At 43.9% G+C, this 24,957-nt stretch overlaps 1 protein-coding gene across 6 annotated transcripts in view; it reads left to right on the top strand.

Moving 5' to 3' along the window:
• CPQ (carboxypeptidase Q) overlaps positions 1 to 24,957 on the top strand; it is a 2,048,903-nt gene that overhangs the window by 1,396,338 nt on the left and 627,608 nt on the right. The gene's annotated exons all lie outside the window — the stretch shown is intronic.

The raw sequence follows: 24,957 nt of genomic DNA, 5'->3' as shown, positions 1-24,957 counted from the left end.
GAGGGATCCGATGGCAATGCTAGGGGCGCACTTAGGAATATTTGGGGGAGGGCCGGGGGTCTTGGGACCACCTTATCCCTGAGAGTACAAACCGTGTTATGCAGAAGCTGTGGCTCCTGCAATGGATCGAATGGGGAAGAAAATGGGAGACTTACAGATCGGAGGTTCTGTAAGTAGCTCACGACTTACAGTCCCATGGTCAGCCCAGCATAGTGTCTGCAACTGTTGTGCCGTCAGAGGGGTCTCTATAGGCATTCCTTCTAGAAAGCATAGCAAGTCGTGATCGGTCAGTCCTGTATAGTATCGGGTGGAGGTAGTAATTGAGGTCCGAGGTTTTGGAATCGCTTCTACAAGAAGGTACAATCTTTGTAGTTAAGGGATGGGGCTATCCCTCAACAAGCTGTCCTGGGTAAGCTCTGAGGAGAGGACCAGGGAGTACGTCTTCCAGCGAGTACAAGCCCTGCAGTTCAGGGGTCAGCCTAGGACTGGGTGTTTTCAAGTCTCTAATGTCTTTGCTTATAGAGTACTAGCTTACCTGTCGTGCGTTGCTGCGATCTCCGAAGAAAGGAAATTCAAGGAAACTCGTTATGATAACATTCTATTTACATTGTGTCATTTTTATTGAAACGTATTCATTTTAATATGGAAAACATTTCAAAGTGTTGTTTTAATTCTATTTATTTATTCGAGTGCTTGTGGATACACAATTTTTTGTATTTCCCTCTGGTGCCTACATCAGTATTCGAAAGATAATGAGGGCCCTAGGGGGCCGATATTTAAAAGATTTTTATGCCAGAAACCTTCGCGGGAGTGTACTCAGCAACTTCCCAAAGTTTCCTGGCGATCGGATGAATGCTGTTTTAATTCTATTTATTTATTCGAGTGCTTGTTGATACACGATTCTTCGTTTTTCTGTCTTGTGCGTACATCAGTATTCGAAAGATTATGAGGGCCCTGGGGGGCCGATATTTAAAAAATGTTTATGCCAGAAACCTTCGCGGGAGTGTACTCAACAACTTCCCAAAGTTTCATGGCGATCGGATAAATGGTGTTTTAATTCTATTTATTTATTTATTCGAGTGCTTGTGGATACACGATTTGTTGTTTTTCCGTCTGGTGCATACATCAGTATTCGAAAGATTATGAGGGCCCTGGGGGGGAGAGGGGGGGGGGGCGATATTTAAAAAAATGTTATGCCAGAAACCTTCGCGGGAGTGTACTCAACAACTTTCCAAAGTTTCATGGCGATCGGATGAATGATGTAGTAATGCATAAAGGACAAACAGACAGACAGAGAAACAGACAGACATACTTTCGTTTTTATATATATATAGATATAATATAAGGGGTGAAAGGTTCTGTAAGCACGTCACCTGGCCGGGCTCTGTGATAGATACCCCCAGGAAGGTCAGGGCAGGAGATGATCGGACTTAGCTCAGACCAGTGATGCAACCTGGATATCAAAGTAAAGAAGGATTAATGAACTCAAGCCTTAGCACTGGAGTTTTATTGTATGTATTTGGAGTTAGAAGTTCATCTTGACTACCTACAAGGGGTAGAATGCCGGGTGGTTGAGTTCTCTGCTTGCGGGGGACCTCTGATTGTCTCTGATCATGTGCTGTCCTGATACCTCACACCATCTTCGACCGCTTCTGTGATGCAAGGGACACTGGGATCAATGTACACCTTGGAGCACACGGATTCATGTGCACTTCGCAGCGCTATCCAAACCTCAGGTGGTTGAGTATCTCGTACATGTCTAAACTTCCCTTGGCTTTTAACAGGAACTGTTGAGTACTTGTTTAAAACAGCATCATGTCAGTGTCTACAGTTGTAAATGATGATATCACCGAGGTCTCACTTTAAAATGACAAGTTTTGGTGTTTAAAGTTATCGAGTTTAAAAACATGTCTGCTGCATGGCAGTTATTTAGCAACTAAATAGAAAATGCCAGTAAGAGTGCAGTGTGACGTGACGTTTTAATTCAGCTCGTTGCCTACGCCTTTCATTTACTAATTGTGTGTCGTGTTCAAATATTTTTTCACGGTCACAGGACATGAGCTTGATGCAAAAGTGGTGTGCTGCTCTTTATATCTTTTTGAAGTTACTAATTAGTTTATCAGGCAGCCTAGACTTTTGTGAAATTGTTACTTTTTCTAGGCAATAATGCTCACACGATACATCTCTTGAAGTAAATATATTTTAGGTTTTTTCCCAGCGGGGTTCCCTGCCCCATGTGCTGGCGTTTCTTGGCTTCCTCGTGGCGGGCATGTTTGTGGATACATTCCAGGCTGCTCTCCATATAGTTTTTTGTGGTAGTGATGCCCCGCACAGCATTGTAGTTTCCGACCTGGAGCACCCTTGACAAATCATAAAGAGGTGAGAGCTTTCCGCATTTACCTGTCCCAACCCACCTGAATTTGTGACCAAGGAGGACAAAAAGCTGGGTCTCACCTAAAGAATCCCCTTCCCCTTGAAAAACAGAATCTGCAGTCCCACTTCTCACCTCTGCCATCTCCCAAGAGCCGTGCTTCAAGAAGTCTCATTAGCAGCCCCTTGCTAACAAAGTCATCATTGCATTTCTAAAGGGTACACTGTGATCCCGTAGGTGTTTGGATCTCCACTCTTGAGCCACAGCAAAGCAGCACATGCACTTCCTCTGACTGAGAAAGCTGTCCTCACCCTCCTTCTTGAGCAATGTCAAACAAGAGGAATCCAAAATGGATACCACTTTGCCTTGTACTGTGAGCCAACCTGGAGGATGAACAACATCAGATGACTTCCACTTCAGCATTTACAGAATGTTTTTCGAGGTTTGCCTGTGTTACCTATATATTTTTCACATATATATATATATATATATATATATCAATCAAGCTCCAAACTGCCCCTCTGGCAGACACGGACACTGAACTGGAACAAGTCCTTTTATTAGGTCAAATGCCACCCATATGCAGAAAGCTTCCGCAGCTTCCTCGATAACTCCTGACAGGTTTCGAAGCAATGGCGCTTCTTTCTCAAAGGCTCAACGTCATCGTGTTTATACACGCACACCTCCTTTAAGGATTCGAGATTAGTGTCACGCCCTCTGATGGACAGGGAATTCCGGATCTCGTAGTGTGTCAATATTCACCCTGAATGGGTGCATTTGATTCCTGCTGCTTCTGCAGTGTCTCACAAAAGATGCCGGGTAGGATACCGGGCCCGTGACACCCAGTCCTCTAGGGTTGGTGCGTTTCTCGCGGCAAGGGCTGCCGTGTATACATCAAGCTCCAAACTGCCTCTGGCAGAAACGCACACGGACACTGAACTGGAACAAGTCCTTTTATTAGGTCAAATGCCACCCACATGCAGCAGCAGGAATAAAATGCACCCATTCAGGGTGAATATTGACACACTATGAGATCCAGAATTCCCTGTCCATCAGAGGGCGTGACACTAATCTCGAATCCTTAAAGGAGGTGTGCCTGTATAAACACGATGACGTTGAGCCTTTGAGAAAGAAGCGCCATTGCTTCGAAACGCGTCAGGAGTTATCGACGAAGCTGCGGAAGCTTTCTGCATATGGGTGGTATTTGACCTAATAAAAGTACTTGTTCCAGTTCAGTGTCCGTGTGCGTTTCTGCCAGAGGGGCAGTTTGGAGCTTGATGTATACGTGGCAGCCCTTGCCGCGAGAAACGCACCAACCCGAGAGGACTGGGTGTCACGGGCCTAGTATCCTACCCGGCTTCTTTTGTGAGACACTGGCCATGGATTTTAATGTACCGATGTGTGGAGGCCCATCTGAGGGCTTTAAATATGCAGAAGCAGCAGGAATAAAATGCACCCATTCCGGTTGAATATTGACACACTACGAGATCCAGAATTCTCTGTCCATCAGAGGGCGTGACACTAATCTTGAATCCTTAAAGGAGCCTTTGAGAAAGAAGCGCCATTGCTTCGAAACGCGTCAGGAGTTATCGACGAAGCTGCGGAAGCTTTCTGCATATGGGTGGCATTTGACCTAATAAAAGGACTTGTTCCAGTTCAGTGTCCGTGTGCGTTTCTGCCAGAGGGGAAGTTTGGAGCTTGATATATATATATTGTTGTTCGAAACGCGTTATCTCTTGACCTCTGTGCCTGCCGAATAAAGAACTTTTTCGGATGAACTGTGGGCTTGTCTGAATTCAGTGGATCGGATTCTATCTTTGCACACATATATATATATATATATATTTATATATATATATATATATATATATATATATACATATATGTATATATATAAAATCTTGATGCTATCGTTTACATTGAGCGCAGCATAAAGCTCTCAATATTTCCCTACATATGCATCCACCCATTACGTTATGCTTCCAAACCTTGAGCTAATCAGCTCTCCTTGCAGAAACAGTGATCTAACGGCAGCCTAGTAGTGGACAGACTGTTTGCCAACAGACAGAATAGTGCATGGTTGAAAATTACTTTCTGAAGCATTACACCGCTAACACATTTATGAAATAAGACCATATCAAGTTATGCGAATGTGTGCCAGAGGACATTTAAGTGCACACAAGGGCTCGGATGCATGTCAAACGTATCTAATATAGCACTATCTTCATATGCAAATAACCTTGTTTCTTTCTACATTCTTGCATCCAGAAGTTGCACGCTATCTCATAGAGCATCCTCTCTCTATATGTCTAAAATATAGCAGGAAAACGGACCATAGCTCAAAATTTCTGATTGTCACCTTTTCTTGTTTTCTTTCAAGTGGCCCACTCCTTCTCTGCAATGCTCTCTCTCTGAGCTCAACCTTCTCTGAGTCACATGCTTGTTTGCCCAGATCTTTATTCATTTTTATTTTTTGCAAATTTCCCACAATTCATTTCAAACATCCACCCTAACAATAGCAAATCTCCTAAGGTACATCTTTGACCTAACAAACCGTGTGCATGAACTCACATACCCCGACCACACTATTGAACACAATTAACTCCTATTAATTTAATCCATCACAAAGAAACTGGAATGAATGCATGGAATAGTTTTACATGAGCGTACAGGTCTAGTCCCTGTAACGAACAATAACCAATGACACTGGGTTGACCACTAACCTTGTCTTCCGGAATAGCAACTCGTCAGCGGTAGTAAGCGCTATAGAAATGGAATTACAATTACATGGAAGAAATTGTAAATTGAATGTGTGCAAGAACCCACTTGTAAAACCAGTTAGATTGATATCTGTACTGTGAAGAGCATAATGTTTACAATTTAAAATAATAAACATATTTTAAATATTTTAAAGGAAAAAACCTTGATTGTACAACTAGTTTTTGAACACCCATTTTTACAATTATTACAGCGCAAAAGAATGCGGCCCGGGGAATAGCCATACTGTTCTATTTTCTCATTAAATACGTTCTTTGTTCGTATTCATATTTCTTTTTTTCTTATAAAGGAAGGTGTTAGAAATATGTGCTTAATTTAAGATCATGGTGGCATTGAGCAACCTACATTTTTAAACCACATGATTGAGGCAGTGGCGGAGGTGGATATTTATATATATGTTTCATGTAATTTCTGATGATGACATACATTCACTGCTGATATTAAAGGTATCCTTTTAGTGTGTTTATTCTTATGACAAAATATTGATCTATTTTTTACAATTCCTTATAGGTTTATGTGTGATGTTAACTGAATGCAAGAATGAGATGTATATATGGGTGGCTCAAGAGGACAGCTCAAGAACATATACTGTAAACTGGGAGGCGAGGAGGATGGCAGATTCTTAACTAGGTTAGGCCTATGTTAATGATGGGAATTGAGTAGGGCTTTTATGTGCCCGGTGATGTGACTTTTGAAGAGATGCATCTTCAACACTTTTCTGAACTTAAGGAACGAATCAATAAGTGTACTGAGAGGCAGTTTGTGTGGTCTGATGCACTGACGCCGCCATCGCAGACTCGGCGCATAGTTTGAGAATGCTTGAATCCTGGTGTTTTTTTTTTGCATCGAACAACTTCTAATTTGTCCTTGCATAGCCTTAGTTGCCCAAGATGTTCTGTTTTTTTGACATATTTTGCCTCACTTAATGTGATTCAAAAGGTGCAGAAAACAATTGAGGCTAGTAAGGTTAACCAGTGTAAATCCACTAAAGTGAGAATGATGTAAGGCTATTCCTTCATTCCTTTCTTGCATTATGCTGCTGTATGGAGGATGCTTTGTTGTGGGTTGCAGGAGTAGCATTAGGAATACATTTGAGCAGCATGTTGCCCCACTGGTTTGTGGGGAAAATCATGGTTTGAGTGGTAACTCTGGAGTCATTTTCTGCAAAGTTATGGCTTGATTTTGCTTAAAAGTGATTGTGGGTTGAAAGAAAATATGCTGGTGTTTTCTAGGCAGAGGTTGTCTTAGAAGAAATGTTTAAATTGATGGTAAATAAGGATTTATTTGTGTATTGTTGTGAGTTAAGTGTTTTAGTCTAGAAGCCAGTCATGTATTTAGGCTTATCTTGTGTTCTTGGCTTAACGTTAAAGCTTGGATATTTAACAGCCTGTCTTCAAAGAGGTTGGTGTGGTTGATGATCTTGGCTGTGGAACCTTTGAGGGAAAAGGTCTGGGCTCATCGCAATATTGGAGAATGTGTATTCGAAAGTTCTGTTGAGCACTGTGAGTATTACACAGAACCTAGTTACATATTAAAGGTCCACATAACCACCAAATTCCTATTTGTATTGTACAAAATGTACCACATATTTCATTGTTTATTTGGTATGATTATTGGTCACAGGTCTTGACAAATATTATTAAATACAGGAGTTTTCATTATTCTTCTGATCCCTCTATCAGGAATGGTACAACAAAAATCACTCTATCAAAACAGAGTTTGCCCACTGGAGTGTGCCATATGTGCTGCAGAAAAGCTGTTTTTAGGATCTGTGTAGTAATATGCTCCCTGCACTAAGTGTAGAGCTTATGAAAATATCAACCATGCCTGCTTCTCCCTGTCTTTCTATATACACCAGTCACTATTCAACTACCATGCATTATTCTGGTTATTAATTGGAATTGTTTTAATCCGCAGCCACTTTCAAAACTTAAATGTCTTTGTGTGTAGCCTTTGTGTGGAGATTGTATCTGCATATCCTGACTGTATCAATTCTGTGACTGGTTATCAAGTATTACCTTATACCATATTAAAATTGTTTAAAAATGGAAACCCAATAATACGATACTGTGCAGTGGACCACATTCATCCATGCATACCCTTGCTGTGGTACGAATAATCTACTTGTCTTGTGAGGTCCAGTAAATGTTTCAGTAATTTAAACCTGAGCTGATCAACTGGTAGCCATGGCACAGAGCAGATAGGCTTAACTTAAGAAAATGTGTAGTGTGTTTAGAAGTCCCAAAACAGTTAAAAATGCAACACCTGATGAGGTTGTTGGCAAAGGTGGGAAAGCTGCTAGCGCGCGAAATGTGGCATCCAACCCGCAGAAGGCCTCAATGTCGATCTGCAAGTTGGATCTGACCGGTAATTCAACTTTGACGGTGGTCCCGGTCTCCCACTGGGTCTTTATAGAAAAGGTTGGCAAAGAGATTCTAAATCTCAGCCTTTTCAGATTGGGCAGGAAGAGTACACTCTAACACTAGCCAAGAGTTCCAGGACCTCTGGAACTGCACTTGATCAGAACTCACTTCAACAGAAGTCACCAGCCAGGTTCAGAGCAGGTCCAGTTGAAACTGTTCAGGTGGACTCTTCAGGAAAGTAGGCTATTTGCAGCTTTTGTGTTCCTGTATCTCAACAGTATGTGGGCCAAATGGCCATTGGCGTCCATTCCTTAGCCTGAATACAAGTGTGAATAGGTCAAGTCCTCAGGCTTCTCCTCCGATTTCTCCTCACAGGTCACAACAGCAGGTGGAGTCCTTCTTCGGTCTTTCACAGGACTAGTAGTGCCCTGAGAAGGGTACTGTGGGTGCCACATGTATGTCCAGTGCCAGCTTGTGGGTAGGGGAAACTCTTAGTCACTCAATAACCAATGGGATAAAGTTTCCTGCGGTTACCCTACCCATTTTGGCAGCACTTCCTGTGTGTTTTACTGTAAAGTTTGCCACATTGCCCCTCTCTACCTAAAACCAACATTACAGAACCTTGCTTTCCCAATGCAGAGCTCCGTGTGCCTGTCCGGAAGTGTGGTTGTGATAATGGGCAAACCCTCCCCCTGTGATCACTCCAGTCCAGTTCTGAGATAGCTTTCCTGGGTTTGGAGACAAGTTGGCTATGTAGATGAAAGGGAGCAAGGCCTACATCTGCCAGTGGCAGGGTAGGCCTCCTTTGAAGTTCAGGAAGGGACTAGGTACAGCCCCAGACCATCCTCCTCAGAGAGGAAAAATATCTCCCAACTCAGATGACACCAAACAATGTCAGAAGGCATATTTGGCTTAGGCAGGAAAATGTTAACTTTCTAAAAGTGAAACTTTAAAATATTAATATAAAATCCAACTTGACCATTACGTTGGATTTTAAATTACTTTTAAAATAAGCCCTTGAATCATTATTCTACCTACTCTCAAATTGAAATTACGCGTTATAAGTCGTAGGCACGTTATATAAGTTGTTGTTGGATGCTACATCTGTGCACTGATTTATGGCAGTATCTGCTGTTTCTATTGGATTAGGGGTAGTGTTCTTATTGGTTGATAACCTTAGGGTTCTGATTTGTTCCTGAGTCAGTGATTCTATTGGATGTAGGGCTTAGGGTTAGTGATCTGAGTGGATAGGTGCCGGGTTTCTGATTGGTTCCTGGGGTTAGGGTTTTTATTGGACATAGGGCTTTGGGTTTTGTGACTGATTGACAGCTGGGACTAGGTCTGGGGCTAGGGTTTTTATTGGATGTAGGGGTTAGAGTTTCTTGCCTGATTTGCTGCTGGCACAAGGGCTGTGATTGGTTGTAAGAGGCTGGTGCCCTATAGGTTGTAGGGCTTAGGGCTAGTGTTGTGATTGGTTAGAGTTAGGGCTAGGGTTCCCAATGGCCAAAGGTGTTACCTGTTTACAAGGGCTATATAAACTGAGTGCATCTCAACCCGGTCATCGAAGTTAAGGGCAGAAAGGACAAGCGCAGTTGCCTGTTTGAGCCTGTTTGACCATGGTCAGGACTAGGGTCAGAAATGCTGCCCAAATACACATGCAGCAGCACCCACCCTACCCTATCCACAACCACAACCAGATTACCAGATTCACAGCCAATGTACTCTACTCATTTGCAACAAACTAACCCTACACAAAATTCAATGTCTCAACACCCACTACAAAACCCCATAAACAACACCTATGCACCCACCAGCTCCACACATTTACATCATCACTTGCAAATAATACATCACTCTATCAAATCCAGTCATCATAAACACAAATTAAGTTCACACCATATTTACCTATACCCCATCCAGATGCACGCTCCCTGCTCTAATTACTCGAAACAGACCGTTCCTTGTCACCAACAAACCTGTACTCACCCTTCCATCTTTTCATCCACCAAAACCCTCCTCTTATTTCTACAACAATAACATAACCCCACACCACTTACATTCCACTGTACCCCACTTATTACCTCTTTCAAAACAAATGCTCTTAATTCTAATTCATCCCCTCTTACACACCACATACACTCTATTCACAGACACATCACCAACTCCTTTACCTTACAACTTCCACTCGCAGACAGTACTATAAATACAAATCATTCTAAAAAAACAAATACATTAGCACCTCCTTTCACAACTCCTCAAGAGCAAAACATAACACACACACCATTACAACAAAATCCCTCACGCACAACACCTCATAATGCTTTCCGTCATAAACAACAAACATATAACTACTCCCACCTTCCTGACTACACAAATGATACACACCATGAACAAACAGCAATGCTAAGCTTTCTGTCTTCGCCCATACCTAACACATATATAGCAACTGAGCAACTCTTTTAACCAACTCTCATCCATTCAACAATTTAGAATCTTACAACATGACCTACATGCTGCACCACCACCCCTAACTCCTACACCTTCTGCGCTACACAGATGCAAACAAAATAAGAAACATGCCACTCCTCACGTCTCTTCTCCATGTCTACTGCACAACGAGGCTACACAAAAAAAACACAGCTCACCACCTCACTCTCAACCACCATATCCACCACCTACACATGTAGACCCATCAAAATGCCTTCTTAGCCTGCTGAACAAGGAACACCATACAGAACAGCTACACTGTTGCTCTCCTCATTCAGCTAATACCAACGTTAAAGACACACCTGCTTCAAGCCCACAAAAACCTGCTCACTCTTCTACAAAAAAAGTCATATAAGCACATTCTCTAAACTGCCTACTAATACATGCTTGATTGCTCTCTAAAAACAAGCATCACATCCACGACCTTCTCACTGACACAAAACCAGACATACTCTTCATAAATGAATCATGGTTGGGAGATGATATGGCCCCAGTTTTGCATGAAGCCATTCCCCAGGCTATCAAACAATCACCCAAAATCGTATAGGTAAAAGAGGAGGTGGCCTAGCTGATGTGTTCAGGCACACATTAAATATCACTAAAACCGATAACATCTCCATGCAAGGTTGTGAGACCCTCTTCACAAGATGCAACCCACACCATCTTCCTCCTGTAACATCCTGCTCTTTTACAGACCTCCACCTAGCAATGCAACATTCCCAGACACACTTCTAGACACGGTTTCAAACCTAATAACACTACTCTTCAACCTATGCATTCTAGGTGACCTCACCAATTGGTTTGACAAACCCAATATGCCCCATCAAAAACAATTATCACTGGCCTAAAGGCACTAACTCTGCATCAGATAGTCCACAAACCCACACACATTGCTGGACACATCCTGGATGTAATTTTTGCAAATACAGAACTAGTTGCCTTTCAAACAATGACTCCACTCACATAGTCAGACAACCATTTGCTTGCTTCCCAACATAAAACAACACTAAGCAACACACCTAAAAACACCTTACATGCATCCACCTTTCGACCGGGGAACAAATTCAGTTTTGAACACTTAGACACACAGCTAATATCCAGTACAGATCTAAACACGATGACGTCCGTTCAAAAACTATATGAGTGGCTACAGAAAGCTTTTGATATCCTAATAGCACTAAAAACAACACAACACAGAATAAAAGAAAACAGGCCTCTTGGAGGAATGCAGCGATAAAAAAACAAATTAGAAATCTGCAACTTGCCTGGCTCAAAACAAACACACATCAAGAAAAAACTTTGCCTACAGAAACTTTACAGATTATACAATTCAACTATCACAAAAGCTAGAAAGAAAATACTATTCAGACAGAATTCAAAATGCTAAATGTGCAAATAAAGAATTCTATAAAATGTCCACTCAATTTCGCAGACCAATTTGCCTAGAAGGAGCTCATCCCATTACTCAAGATTTCACAGACAAAATAGATACCAGCGACACCTACGTAGAGTTGCTGAGGTGACTACTCGAGCAAGCTTTGGCATGATGGTTTGGAATGTTTCATGCTGGGGGTCTTGGCATAAGATGCCACTGGCGGTGTACAGTTTTGTCTTTCCTTCGCATATCATGACTGCGATGTTAAAATTCTACCATGTATAAACATCAACAATCTAGGTACACTATGGTCTTTTGAGCCAGATGCAACCCTACACCATCTTCCTCCTGTAACTTCCTGCTCCTTTACAGTCCGCCACCTATTTATTTATTTATTTATTTATTTATTTAAACTTCTAAAGCGCACAGCTACCCGCAGTGGGTTTCCCGGCGCTCAGGGATAGACTAAAGAAGAAAGACTGGCGAGCTGATATTTACAAGGCTATACGTTACTGCTGGAAGAGCCAAGTTTTAAGTCCTTTGCGGAAATGAAAAAGATTGGTTTCTGTCTTTAAAGAGGCAGGAAGAGTGTTCCAGAATTTTGGGCCTAAATGAGAAAAGGAACGACCTCCCATTTTAGCCAGTCTAAATCTGGGGATGGAAAAGTCACCATGAAGTGCTGATCTTAACGTTCGGCTGGGCTTACTGGCCTGGATAAGATTCTGGAGGTATGTAGGAGCTGAGCCATGTTTGATTTTAAAAACGTGACACAAAGCTTTGAAATTAATTCTGTTAGGAATTTTTAACCAATGCAGGTCACGAAGCGCTGTAGAAGCAGAAGATCTTCTAGGGACATTGCAGAGAAGACGGGCAGCAGCGTTTTGTACAACCTGAAGTTTTTTTATGGTTGTTTGGTCGGATCCCAAATATAGGACATTGCCATAGTCCAGGCGGGAAACAACCAGCGCCTGGACTACCGTTCTTCGTGTGGTAGGGGGCAACATCCACAGGATCTTCTGTAGCCATCTTAAGGTGGCGAAACAGATGGATGCCACTTTTACCGCCTGCTGTCTCATTGTGAGTTTCTCATCGATGAGAAACCCGAGGTTGCGGACTACGGTTACCGGTTGCGGGGTGGGTCCCATGTCACAGGGCCAATGGCGGGGGCCCCAGAGGTCTTTATTTCTGCCTAGTATCACAACCTCGGTTTTGTCACCGTTGAGCTTCAAAAAATTACTCTTCATCCATTTCGAGTCACGGATCAGACCTTCTTTCAGAGCAGAGGTGTTATTGCACTCTTTGTTAGAGAGAGAAAAAATGATCTGTGAATCGTCGGCGTAAGAGTACAGTGTTAAGCAATGCAACATTCCCAGACACACCTCTAGACACAGTTTCAAACCTTATAACACTACACTCCAACCTATGCATTCTAGGTGGCCTAAACATTTGAAAAAACCTAATATGCCCCATCCAAAAACAATCATCACTGGCCTAGATGCACTGAACCTACATCAGATCATCCACAAACCCACACACATCGCTGTACAAATCCTAGATGTCATTTTGTGACTACAGAACTAGTTAACTTTCAAACAATAACTCCAGACACATGGTCCGACCACCATTTGCTTACTTTCCAACATAAAACACAAAGCAACACGCCTAAAACCACCTTACGTGCATCCACCTATCGACCATAGAAAAAACTCAAATTTGAACACTTAAAATCCCAACTAACGTCCAGTACAGATCTAGACTCAAAACATTCCGTTCAAAGACTATATGAGTGGCTACAGCAAGCTTTAGATAACCCTAATGCCACTAAGAGTGACACAACAGAACAAAAGAAAACAAGCACCTTGGAGAAATACAGAGACAAAAGAGATAAAACAACAAATTAGAAAGCTACAACATACCTGGCTCAAAACAAACACCAATAAAGACAAGCGTCACCTACAGAAATTAACAGATTATACAAGTCAGCAATCAAAAAAGCTAAAAAAAAAAGATACTATTCAGACAGAATTCAAAATGCCAAATGTGCAACTACACAATTCTATAAAAGTTTCACTGAATTTCGCAATCCAAATTGCCTAGAAGGAGCTCATCCCATCACTCAAGATTTCAAAGGCAAGATATATACCAGCAACACCTACATAGAGCTGGGGAGGTGACTACTTGATCAGGCTTTTGCATGATGGTTGGGAATGTATCCTGCTGGGGGCCTTTGCATAAGATGCCACTGGCGGTCTACAGTTATGTATTTACCCATGCATATCATGACTGCGATGTTAAAATTCTACCATGTATAAACATCAACGATCTATGTACACTATGGTCTTTTGAGCAAAGTTAATAAAAAGATGTTAAAAAAAAATGATTTCATAGACAAACTGGCAAATCATTACAAGGCCAAAGCAGGCATGTTGGACTCATATTTAAAACAAAGAAACACTGCCAGCACTGATCCTTTTCCAAAAGAACAATCTAAGCATATGCTAACCCACCTCTCCATTCCTTCCATAAAATTTCAAACAATGAATTTATGGAGCTGGTCAAACCAAGCAGGCCGGCGGGCAGCCCCTCTGACCCCTGTCTACAACAAACCTTCAAGAAAATTCTTCAAACAACCTCTGCTGCTACACCAGTAATCAATCAATCAATCAATCAGGAGTTTGTTAAAGCGCGACTACTCACCCGTAAGGGTCTCAAGGTGCTAGGGGTGGGGGGGGTTGGGGCGGTGCAGGTTCCATTCCATCAAGGAGGGGGTCTGTCGAAGAGCCAGGTTTTGAGGTTTCTTGCGAAGATGGGGAGCGATGTTGTCTGTCTGAGGTGGAGCGGAAGGGCGTTCCATGCTTTGGCCGCGAGGAAGGAGAAGGAGCGGCCCCCGATCTGGTCTTTCTGGTGCGGGGGACCACAGCGTAGGAAAGCTGGGCTGATCGTAGGGTCCTTTGGGGTGCGTGGAATTTGAGTCGGCTGTTCAGGTATGCTGGTCCGGTGCCGTGGAGGGCCTTGTGTGCGTGGGTGAGCATCTTAAAGGTGATTCTCGCCTCGACGGGGAGCCAGTGGAGTGTGCGCAGGTGCTGGGAGATGTGGCAGTGTTTTGGCAGGTTGAGGACCAGTCTTGCGGCGGCGTTCTGGATGTTCTGTAGCTTGCGGATAAGGTTTTTGTTTATTCCGGCGTAGAGTGCGTTGCCGTAGTCGAGTCTGCTGGTGACCAGGGCGTGAGTGACTGTCTTTCGGTGTTCGAGGGGGATCCATTTGAAGGTCTTACGAAGGAGGCGGAGGGTGTGGAAGCAGGAAGATGAGACAGAGTTGATCTGGCGGTCCATTTTGAGCTCGGAGTCCAGGATGATTCCCAGGTTGCGTGCGTGGTCTGTGGGGGTTGGCGGGTTTCCGAGGGCGGTGGGCCACCAGGTGTCACTCCAGGCGTCGGGGTTTGGGCCCATGATGAGTACTTCTGTTTTGTTGGTGTTTAGTTGTAGGCAGCTGTTTTTCATCCATTTGGCGACGGCTTCCATGCCTTCTCGAAAGTTGCGTCTGGCGGTGTTGGGCTCGTTGGATAGGGAGAGGATGAGCTGGGTGTCGTCTGCATATGACACGATGTTGAGTCCGTAGGTTCTGACGATGGGGGCAAGTGGAGCCATGTAGACGTTGAAGAGCGTCGGGCTGAGGGAGGAGCCCTGGGGGACTCCGCAGGTGATAGGTGTGGGGTCCGAGAGGAAAGGGGGAGTCTGACCCGCTGTGTCCTGCTGGAGAGGAAGGAGCAGATCCAGTCGAGGGCCTTGTCCTGGATTCCTGCATCGTAGAGTCTGCGTATTAGGGTGCGGTGGGAGACTGTGTCGAACGCCGCTGATAGGTCGAGGAGGATGAGGGCTACTGTTTCTCCTTTGTCCAGTAAGGTGCGGATGTCGTCTGTTGCGGCGAGGAGGGCGGTTTCCGTACTGTGGTTTTTTCTGAAGCCGGATTGGGAGGAGTCGAGGATTATGTGTTCTTCAATGAATGTGGCGAGTTGGCTGTTGATGGCTTTCTCGATGACTTTCGCTGGGAACGGGAGCAGGGAGATGGGTCTGTAGTTTTTGAGGTCGGTGGGGTCCGCTGAGGGTTTCTTTAGGAGGGGGTTGACCTCGGCGTGTTTCCAGTCGTCGGGGAATGAGGCGGTCGCCAGGGAGCGGTTGATGGTTTGGCGGAGCATGGGTGCGATGGTGTTGGCGGCTCTGTTGTGGAGTTCTGGACTTTTTGGTTCCGTCCAGAGGTGTCAGGGACAACACCCGAAGACCCCGGAGTTCAACCTGTCTCGGTGCACAAACAAACAGAAACACGGGCTTCTCGATGGTGGCGTCAAAGACCAAAGGTTTATTACTGCAGGGACACAGAAGTCACAGAAACTGCACACGGGCAGTGTCTAGGAGCCTGTTCAATTTGTACAAAGAGGGTTGTTCCTTATATACCAAATATTCTGCTCGGGGCAAATTCTTTACATGTTACCACAGTTCTAAACATTCGTGTCTTAAACAATAAATATTTGGCGTTTGCACAGGAATCGTCAACAGTATCTGATGTCAAAACATTACGAATGAGGGGTTCCCACTAGTCCATCATAATCCCATGTCAATTCTTCATTCAAGACCCGGACCGCCTCATCGTAAATTTCGTTACCTCCCCCTAATAAAGGCCCAGAAGGAAAGGAGCAGAGCCAGGTGTGGAAGATAGAAAGACAGAATAAGAGATGTTTGTGGGTCGTAAATGGGCACGGTTACCAGCTTCGGCCGCCTAATCATGATCAGGCCAACGAACACAAGAACCAGTATAGCAGGACTGGCCTCAGGCTGGGGAGGCAGTTCTTGCCGAGTCATGCTGCTACAGCGTTGCTGGCCTAAGGTGCACGTGTCACTCGCAAGGTGAATCGCCGGCTAAAGCCTACGTGTCCTTAAATCAAAAAGAGGTCATTGCGTGTCCATTGACTATGTGAGGGCAAGGAATACAAAATGTCTGCCGTAATCTAAGATGGATGCCATGGGTAGAACAGAAATGTGTTTGTAACTGGAGTGCTCTTGCTCGTAGCATAGCGAAAACATCAGGATATACTAAATGGATCATTTGCGGTTCACTGATACCGAAATTATGTATTTACGACAATGTTTACAAACACGAGTAAAATCGTCACGGAACCTCAGACCCTCCTTTTGCCCTTACATAGGCAATTACTCAGTCTATGTCAGAGTCAGAGTCTAATTCTATGCTCATTAGGTCAGTGACATGTTGTTGTATCATCATCCTGTCTCGTGCCTTTTCTCCTAATGCAGGTGGTTTTCTGAAACAGGTTGCAGCACAGAGACTACACAGAGCGGGACCACATTGGATAATAAGACAGCACGAGAACAGAAATACTAAGATGACACCAATGACCATCAGAACCTTCCATCCCCACGCTGATACCAGAGTCCAAAACCACTCCATGAAGGACCAGTTTCCCTTATCTACGTGTATAGAGTCGGAAATCTTGTGTAGCTTAGAGATTGCTTCATAGACTGTTGGAGCATTATTTGGAATAAAGACACAGCAGCTCGATTGGATCATTCTGCATACCCCACCTCGATCTGCAAGTATTACGTCTAGAACCATACGGTTCTGCAATGTCATGAGACGATCCGCCTGAAGCTCAGCTGTTAAGTTACTAAGGGCACCAGCAGTTTCTGTAATAGTAGATTCAACTACCCGTGTTAGTTGACGCAGATTTCTACTATTGGCCATAGGCCCCCAAAACGGAAGGAAACCTTTGAAAAAGTCTCCAGCTTCTTGACCAGCGGTATCTTCCTTGCTGAAGACACCTCTTGCTACTCTGGTCTTGTGATAATCTGAAGAAGCAGTGTATGTCGGGGGTAACAATCGAGCAATATAACATGAACCTGAAAAGTCAGCAGGCAGCCATGTATATGCTCTGTCCTGACAGATGAAGTAGGTACCCCTAGCAGTCAGGAAGGCAGGGGAGGAGTTAGACGGAAATACGTAAGTCTCAACGCACTCACTCCTCCCTAGTTGAGCTCTCAGATTTCTCCCATTTCCTTGCAAACAGACCTGACCTCGGTGAGGCACGACCCAAACTGAAGTGGAGCTTTTACGCTTGCTTTCTCCCAAACTAAGGCGATACTCTGTAGAGTTCCAACTCAAATACACCCGTAATTCATCTCTAGGGTAAGATGGAGTATTATTGACGTCTTTAATCATGTCAATAATTCCCTGGACTAAAGCTTTGTTGGCTGAGTTGTATTTAGTGGACCGTGGTGGACGCGGAGGATAGGTCTCAAGGGCATATGAAAAAATGGTCTGAAAGGCCTGAAATGATCCATTGTAGCTAAAAGGCAAGACTAGATAGGGAATGCCTTTATCCATAGTGTGAGGTATCAAGCCACACACCCAGCAGTCTGTAGTATTAACTACCAGTTGGTGTTGATGCAAGAGCTGTACAAATGTATTGTTAATAAATTCTGAGCGTCGAGCTTGTTTGTGTTCAGGAAATGAGTGAAAAGAATGCATAGAAGAAACCGTAGAAGTAGTAGGATCAAGGGGAGGTACTGTAGTTACTGGCATAAAAATCAAATGTACACCAAAGACGATTCCACCCACCAACGTTATCAAAACAATTAAAAATGTAACTGCACATTGCATTAGAAAGCATTTGCTGTGAAGTATTCTGTACAGTCTATTTCTACGAACATAAATTACATTTTCTCGTTGCAGCTCAGGAAGCTCCATCTTCTACGACCGTTCGCGACCACTGATGATGTGTACGTAGATGAAAATGCCTCTATCAGCCCTGGGAGTTCCCAGAACTAACAGAAAGATCGACCTTGTGTCTGACCCCCGCAGATTCAACTAGGCACACAGCCACGACCCTACGGCTACCCAGACGGCAAGGCAATTTTAAAACAAAAAGAAACAATACAAAGTATTTAGCAAACTTCCTGGCTGGAGGCAATGTATAGAAAATTCAAATCTGAAAATAGGCAGTTTCCTGCTTTATTTGTCCATATTGCGAGGTCGCAAGTTGTATCTCAGTTTTGCAGGAGCTGTCTGATCTGGAAACAATGTATTTTCAACTGACGTTGCAATGTTCACGTTCGCAGATGGCAAATGTTCAGCGTTCAAAAGAGCAGTTTCAGGAGGAGAGTCAGAATTTGGTGAATCCGTGATCAGTTCTGCATCGCTGAAAGGTATGAACCTGGGGACTTGTTCCGTTTCAGAGGCACCGATTCCTTTCTTTACCCAGTTGTCGTAAGGAAGTGGCAGAGGCACACGTTTGACATGTGTCGTATGGATCCAGTTTTTCCTTCCGGCCACACGAATAGCAGTTCTCGTTGCTAGTAGGACTTGGAAAGGGCCAATGAATCTGGGCTGAAGATTTTTCGTTCTTGCAAAATTTTTGATGACCACCTGATCACCCGGTTTCAGCTGATGGCCTGGACTCTCCGGTGGCTTTGGCAATGCATCGAAAACCTGTTGGTGAATAAGACTCAATTTAGCAGTCAAGTCGAAAAGGTAATCAATTAACATTGGGTATTCCAGCTGCTTGAATTCTTTTGGTCTAGGTACCCCCCAAACATTTGCAGGACGACCAAAAACTATTTCATAAGGACTAAGCCCTACTCTAGAATGTACAGTTGCTCTTGTTGATAGCAAAGCCAAAGGCAATGCGTCTGGCCAGGACAAACCCGTGGATGCTTGTATCTTAGCAAGTTTCAGTTTAAGGGTGCCATTGTAACCCTCGACTAAACCCGCGGACTGGGGATGATTCGCACTATGAAACTTCTGTCTAATCCCTAGGCCGGCACACACACTCTGCATAACTTTCCCTACGAACTCACTTCCGTTATCTGACCATACAATCCGTGGCATTCCGTATCTGGGGAAGTATTCTTTAAGAAGAATTTTGGCAGTGGATAAGGCAGTATTGTCCTTTAGCGGGTATGCTTCGATCCATCTGGAGAAAGCACAAACTACCACTAGGACGTATTTCAGGTTATTACAACGATCCATGTGAATGAAGTCTAGCTGGATCACTTCAAAGGGGCAGGAAGGAGGAGCGAAGTGACCTGCAGGTGTGGGGATTCCCTTGCCAGGATTATGCATCAAGCATACCATACAATTTCTCACCACTCTCTCTGCGCACTTACTAATCCCATCATTCTTCCAGACCGGAGCCAACATCTTACAAATCCCTTTTGAACTGATGTGCGCTGTTCCATGTGCCATCGTCACTACTGCAAGCACATACGCATCAGGCAACATCCAACACTGTTGTTCCGACAAGTCAATCCAACACCCACTCGAGTCCAATTTACCCGTGCTCTCTCTCCATGCAAGTTTTTCCTCCTCAGTCGCCTCTTTCTGAATTTCCTTCACGCTTTCCACTGTGTCTTCACACATTCCAGACTCAGAAATCCATCTTGCAGACGTTGCAACATACATTCTACTCATCATATTTCTAGCTGTCTGTTTTGCAGTCTCATCGGCAAAAGCATTCCCACGACCAACATCATCTGTGATTGCCTTATGAGCACTGCATTTCACAATCGCAACTTCAGTCGGCAAGGTTAGAGATTCCAACAAGTCATTAACTAGCTGACCATGTTGAATCTTAGTCCCATGGGACGTAATGAAACCTCTCTCTTTCCACAAACGGCCAAAACTATGGGCCACGCCGAACGCGTACTGACTATCTGTGAACACATTCACTCTCTTTCCCTTAGCTAAAACGCACGCTCTTGTTAGCGCGATCAATTCTGCAGCCTGGGCAGAATTCTGACTCACTCTCGCAGTCTCCACAATCGTACTCAAAGTCGTTACTGCATAAGCAGCAGTCACATCACCATTCTCCAATTTGAAGCAAGACCCATCAACATACAGCGTGCCATCTGGATCTGATAACGGAGTGTTTTTTAGATCAATTCGTCCTTTTGTTTCTTCCTCAGTTTTGAAATAACAGTCGTGTGGTTCGGAATCACTCGACTCTTGGCTAGTCGGCAACAATGTTGCTGGATTCAATACATTGCATCTTTTGATCTGAATATGACTAGCTAACAGTGTCAGTTCATAACCTGATAATCTAGCACTGGTAAGGTGTTGCGTCTTGGTTCGGTTCATGAGTGTATCCACCGCATGAGGAACCATAACCACTAGCATATTGTTCATTACTAAACCAGCAGATTGTCGAATGGAAGCTGCAGCTGCGGCTGTAGCTCTCAAGCAACTAGGCAACGCTCTAGCTACTGGATCTAATGTTGATGAAAAATACGCACAAGGGCGTTGTTTATCACCAAATTTCTGCGTCAAAACACTCAATGCACAACCTTCTCTCTCGTGGACATAGAGCGTGAATGGCTTACTGTAGTCGGGTGTACCCAATACAGGTGCTGAACACAGTGCATTTCGTAATTCAGAAAAACTCTGCTGACATTCTGCAGACCATGGTACCGGACTCGGAACACCTTTCCCAGTCAAGGCTACCAATGGTTTTGCTAAAAGAGAAAAATTTGGGATCCATTGCCTACAATATGAGGTAATACCTAAAAAGGCACGTACTTCTCTCTGCGTGCTAGGAACATTCATCTGTGTAATTGCTTTTATTCTCTCTGGGGTCAACTTCCTTCCCTCCTTTGACAAGAGATGACCTAGGTAGGTCACTTCTTGGCAGCAGTATTGCATTTTTGAAGGTGACACCTTGTGATTCAAATCTGACAAGTGATGCAATAAAGAAATCGTAGCTGTTTTGCAAGTTTCCTTGTCATCAGCAGCCACTAGAAGATCATCGACATATTGTATTAAAGCAGAACCAAGAGGAAGTACGAAGGAATCTAACTGGCTTTTTAATGCTTGACTGTAAATGGATGGGCTTTCACAATAGCCTTGTGGAGCGCGTTTAAACCTGAAGCTTCGTCCTCCTAGAGAGAAACCGAAGATATCTCTGCTTTCTTCGGCTATCGGAATGCTGAAAAAGGCATTTTTCAAGTCGACAACCGAAAACCATGCTGCTGTAGCAGGAATCAACGTTAACAATGCAGTAATGTCTGGAACCACAGGAAACTGTGGGATCACAATTTTATTAACCTCTCTGAGATCAATTACAAACCTATATACTGGAGGTTTTGTAGGGTCAGTTCGTTTCAAAATAGGCAGTACAGGACTATTACAGACATTACCTCTAGTTTCTTCTATAACGTCTTTCTCAATCAGATCATGCACTATCAGTAGGAGCGCACGCTCACCTTCACTAGAGATTCTGTATTGTGGAATTCGTGGAAGTTTGACATTTGCTTTCAAAGTTACTACATAGGGTGGAATTTCCAATAGACCTACATCATTAGGACCAGTCGCCCAAAGAGTATCAGGGAGTGAACGCAGCTCTGGTGGGAGCGCATCCATCGACAAGTACATCGGAGAGATTATTCTTTTACCCAACGTAAGCTGTACTCCTTCTGGAGAACAGTACAATGTCGCGTACAGGCGTTTTAACAAGTCTAAACCAAGCAGATTTTCATTACAACCTGTCGTCAAAATCAGGGGTGCTTTCAATTGACAGGGTCCAACTGAAATAGACAAAGGACCAGAAAAAAACAAGTGAAAACGAGTGAAGGAGCAGAGGGAGAGAAAGGGAAATGGGCAGAAATAAGGCGCAAAAGAGCAGAGGTGCAGAAAGGTGAAAGATAGAAAGGGGAGAAAAAGGAGTGAAGGAGCAGAAAGAAAGAAAGGAGACAGAGGTCCACTGGACCACCAGGGATGAGGCGCAGGGAAACCTGCGGGTGGAGGAGGGCCTCGATCACCAACACTCAAGATTGCAGGGGCAGGGGCACCTCACTTAATGGTGGAGCTGCGAGGGTGGGAGAGCAATTTCACTGACAATGAGTCAGTGGTCTTGCTCGCCTGTCCCCGCAGTGGCCGCCATTAAGTAGGGGTCGGGGAGGGCTGGACAGCTGGGAGGCGGGAGCGGGGAGGGGAGCTGGATTGGGCCGGTCGTGCTGGGAGGGGGAGGGGCCGCGGGGGCAGCAGCGGCGGGGAAAGGTAAAGGGAGGAAAGAAGGGATAAAGAAAAAAGGGAAAATAAGCAGAAATAAGGCACAAAAGAGCAGAGATGCAGAAAAGAACAGAAAGGAGAAAGATAGAAAGGGTAAAAAAACGAGTGAAAACGGGTGAAGGAGCAGAGGGAGAGAAAGGGAAAATGGGCAAAAATAAGGCACAAAAGAGTAGAGGTGCAGGAAGGTGAAAGATAGAAAGGGAAAAAAACGAGTGAAAACGAGTGAAGGAGCAGAGGGAGAGAAAGGGAAATGGGCAGAAATAAGGCGCAAAAGAGCAGAGGTGCAGAAAGGTGAAAGATAGAAAGGGGAGAAAAAGGAGTGAAGGAGCAGAAAGAAAGAAAGGAGACAGAGGTCCACTGGACCACCAGGGATGAGGCGCAGGGAAACCTGCGGGTGGAGGAGGGCCTCGATCACCAACACTCAAGAGTGCAGGGGCAGGGGCACCTCACTTAATGGTGGAGCTGCGAGGGTGGGAGAGCAATTTCACTGACAATGAGTCAGTGGTCTTGCTCCGTAAGAATTTACATCATCAATTCCTTACCTATTGGAATATTTCCAGAAGAACCAAAAAAGTCATACATATGCCCATTACTGAAGAAAACAAACCTGGACCAGCAAAACCCCGACAGCTTCAGACCGATTACCAAAGGGACCTTTCCTGAGCAAACTGATAAAAAGAGCGGTATTCGCCCAGATGTCACAATTCATTGAAGATAATTCCATATTTTCTGACTTCCAATTGAGATTCCGTCCTGCAAGAGGCACAGAATCTGCCCACCTTGCCTTCTGCGATGACCTTAAGAACACAGTTGACTGGAACGGGTCTGCTGCACTACTCTTCGACCACTCAGCTGCCTTTGACACAGTTGACCATGACACTCTGATACACAACAGAACTAATGTTTCCATACCCCCCTTTCTCTTCCAAACCGTACTTCACAAAAGCAGGGGTGACTCAAGGCTCTATCATCTCACCCATGCTTTTCAACATCTACATGAACTCATTACCGGCACTGATCAATCAATTTCACCTCACGTGCTATAACCATGCAGATGACATGCAAATACTCCTTCAATTGGAATGCCCCAAAGACATTGGAAACTCACCTATTTTCAATTGTCTCAGAGTCGTGGATCAATGGATGACATGGATCCATCTCAAATTGAATGCTTCCAAAACGGAAATACTCATGTATGGCAATTGGAAAAATGATGACCCACTCTCCGCATGGCCTGATGATCTGGAAACACCAACTAAAAGTATCAAAGGTGTAGTGTAGTTCCTATATTCCCAATAGGCTCTGTGCATTGGAATAATATATACTATAGATTTGACATAGGACTGTTTCTACAGAGTTGCACAGAAATAGAGAGACGGGCGTTTCAATAAAAGGGGTTTATTGAACAGTCTTCTTTCTCATGCAAGAGAGATGAACTGCTACAATCGTTTGACAAAATTCAAAGTATAATACAAACAGCGTAAACAGTAGTATAACATAATACTGTAATAGCATTGTCTGTTGCTATGACATGTAAACATACATACATAAATAACACAGACTAAAATACTCAACTGGTGCTTCTAAAATACGCCTACCCCAATGTACCTAACCTAGGTCTAGTACCAGGGAAAAAGTAGGTGTTTGTCTTTTAGCATAGGTTTAGTTCTGCCAAGAATTGCCAAAGATTTCTCTAGATTATAATCAGTTCCATACCTTAGAATGAGAGAGGTTGGTATCTCTTTCACGGACTCGATTTCCCAATACCCCGCAAGCGGAGTCAGAAACACTGGAGCTGGATTTGTCGGCAGGAGATGACAGCTTCTGGTCAGTGCGTCAGCTGGAGAGTTGGCTTCCTTCAGCACTCGCTGTAGCGACCTGCGTCGTGCAAGTAGGTAGTCGAACTGCACCGAACCACACAGTGCTTTGCTATAGCAAGGGAAGGTATATGTATACCTTGAAGGTGTTTAGGAATGCCAGATTTGACGTAAATTCGGGCTTATGAACGCCATGAATGAACCCCTAAGGGATTGTTATTCATGCATAATAATGAGTTTCTTGGAGAAATCAATATCCAGGCTAGGGGAAGTCCCTTCTGCTTAAGAGTCTGGTTTTCCAAGAAATGGTTGTGACGTAGATGAACGATTGGAAGTATCCATGCCTGTATTTGGGTAGCATGGGCTATGCTTAAATAAGGTCTGGATTTCTATGCCTATATAAGAGCAATGTGAATTATACCTATATAAGGGCACAAATCGGGAAAATACATACAGAATCTAAATCGATACACAACACCCACTCCACTTTCTTATTTACGACGTTACTAAATTATAAACATATTACACATATCTAAAACATAGCTAGATATGAAGTGTGAAAAAACCCACCCGAAATACATAAAAATGCATTTGAACTGGTTGTACACATAAAAGATGCATTGGTGCTGTACGCATTAAAGCAATGTTTCAATTGAAGCATATGCTAAATCAATGAATCATGAAAATATACATTTA

Source organism: Lissotriton helveticus, chromosome 4_1, assembly GCF_964261635.1.
Source record: "Lissotriton helveticus chromosome 4_1, aLisHel1.1, whole genome shotgun sequence".
Taxonomy (NCBI): Eukaryota; Metazoa; Chordata; class Amphibia; order Caudata; family Salamandridae; genus Lissotriton; species Lissotriton helveticus.
This window is presented reverse-complemented; position numbering and strand designations above follow the sequence as displayed.